Source organism: Schistocerca piceifrons, chromosome X (assembly GCF_021461385.2).
Source record: "Schistocerca piceifrons isolate TAMUIC-IGC-003096 chromosome X, iqSchPice1.1, whole genome shotgun sequence".
Classification (NCBI taxonomy): domain Eukaryota; kingdom Metazoa; phylum Arthropoda; class Insecta; order Orthoptera; family Acrididae; genus Schistocerca; species Schistocerca piceifrons.
The window spans coordinates 831,643,984-831,646,762 of NC_060149.1; positions in this window are offsets into that span (position 1 = coordinate 831,643,984).

Sequence of the window (2,779 nt, forward strand, 5' to 3'; positions counted from 1 at the left end):
CGATGATTAACACCGAGTTTCTGGAGCGCGACTTAACGAGGCCAAAAGTAAACTCCTTAATTTACGTGGGCCACTGCGGTGGATCGTCATACGTCACTAGCAGCTATTATTGATCGTTGTCCTCTCCAAATGGCGACTCTCAATTGGAAATTGGTTACTGATAAGCTCCAGGGGGCAATACTGGAACATGAACGACACCCTCTTGGTCCGAGCACAGGGCTCACAACCCGGACTACACGCCACTGTTAAGTACTAATGAAGGACTGGGTCCCTTACTTCGATTGCACATAATTCATTAAGGTCAATCCAACACATTTATTTCAAATAACATAAATGAAGTTACATTTGAATCTGTCTGACATTAAACAGGAATTTAAAAAAAACTATTTCAATGTCGGCTGATTCAGTGCGTGAAGTGCGAGTTAAGCCAATAACCAGATAATCCAAACAAATCTAACAAAGAGAAAAACAAAATTGAATCAATACACCCCACTGACAAATATCCAAAAAACCTTACAATACTACTCAAAGGAATACAATGAAGCCGGGAGCAGTCATTCACCCGACAGAACACTTCAAAATGAGTTCTATAACACAGCTGCGTGCCCCAGAAAACTGCAAGACATTAAATACACTTCATTTGACGAATAACAAATACTCATTAACATTACGCCACTCCTGTTTGAACTGCAATGTCCCATAGAAACAGGCGCTTATTCTGTGTGGCGTCACCGCCAGACACCACACTTGCTAGGTGGTAGCCTTTAAATCGGCCGCGGTCCGTTACTATACGTCGGACCGGCGTGTCGCCACTATCAATGATTGCAGACCGAGCACCGCCACACGGCATGTCTAGAGAGACTTCTTAGCACTCGCCCCAGTTGTACAACTGACTTTGCTAGCGATGGTTCACTGACAAAATGCACTCTCATTTGCCGAGACGATAGTTAGCATAGCCTTCAGCTACGTCATTTGCTACGACCTAGCAAGGCGCCATTACCAGTTACTATTGATATTGCAAATAATGTACCGTCAAGAGCGACGTTCACCATTAATGGATTAATGTTAAGTATTCCACCAGCTACGTCCGTTTTTTCTAAAGTGAAATTTCCTTGTCCTGTTCCAGACCTCACGCCAGCCTGCGTGAGCTAAAACGCGTGCCTTTCGGCTTCCTCTATTAAGGTGTTGGCTCTCCTGCCAACCCACAACATTGGCGACATTGGCGACGAGGCCAATCTGCGTTCTTATCGATATTGCCCTGATTTACTTGTGTAATGGCTTCGCCACAATCTCCAGATGTACTGTCCGAATTTTATCGCTTACAGAATCAGCAGACGCAGGCCTTACTGGATGCCCTTGGACAGCTCGTCCATGGTCAACGTGCAATGCAAAACGATGCGGCAGCCGCCGCACCCCCGCTAACGCAGCCACAACACGCAGTTGCACCAACTTTTCGACCTTTTGATCCTGCACTGGAAAGCTGGACGGAGTGGTCACGCCAATTTGGATTCCATCTCGCCGCCTACAGAATTCAAGGTAATGAGCGGCAGCCTTTTCTCCTTTCCTCCGTCAGGGTACAAACGTACCGTGTGATAGTCAAATTATTTCCCTGACGCAACTCTGTGCTATGACGAAATTTTGTCTGCATTAGATGCATATTTAAAAGAATCAGTCAATGTAGTTGCCAAACGGTATACCTTCTTTCGTACAAAACGTACGGCAGGTCAGACTAATCGGGAGTGGGTTGCAACCTTGCAAGGCCTTACTAGGGATTGTGCTTTTGAGTGTCAATGTGGACTCCCTTATTCAGATACTATGGTACGTGATGCAATTGCACAGAACGTTTCTGATGTTCGTATAAGGGAACAGATTTTGAAACTAGTCAATCCCTCCCTTCAACAAGTGATAGACATATTGGATCGGCAGGACACACTTGAGTTTGCTCAGGAATCATTCGAAACTTCGCCACCCGTGTGTCAGGTTAACCAGCCCACCGGGCGAGCTGCACGGAACAGTAAACAGTCCTCGCGCCCGGCCGCGCAGCTGCCGCCAGGCTCTCAGCCATGTGTTCAGCGCAGGCAAGCAAATGCAGTGCTAAAATCATGCCCGCGGTGTGCTACTAGACATTCGCGTGAGAATTGCCCGTCACGCCAAGCTATTTGCTTTTTCTGTAATAAAAAGGGCCATGTTCAGAGTGTTTGCCAGAAAACGCTCAGATCGGACACTCACAACCATTCCAGGCCCTTTGCTTCGCGCCGAATTCGAACCAAGGATACTCAGGCTCCTGAAACTTCGCCCATGGAAATTCATGTAGTTCATTCCACTCCACTCAGTCCCACTCTCTCTAACAGTGACTGTGTTCATCCCACAGATAGTGTGCATCGACATCGCCGGAAATCCCATCAAGTCGCAAGTGATTATGTACCAGTGTCAGTTCACGTTGCATGAGACAGTCGCTCTTGTCGTCAGCAGGACAATAAACTTTTTGTAGATTTTGACATTAATGGCAATGTGATACCATTCCAGCTTGATACGGGAGCTGTAGTTTCACTGATCAATCACGACATATACAAACAGCTGGGTACACCTCCATTGCGTGCCGCAACTGTTAAGTTAACTAGCTATTCGGCTCACAAGCTCCCTGTGTTAGGACAGTGCAGCCTTCTTGCAACATACAAAGGACAAACAAAACTTGTGTCATTTCACGTCCTTCGTTCTTCTTCTGCAGTGAACTTGTTTGGTTTCGATTTATTTCAGTTGTTTAACTTGTCTATAGTAA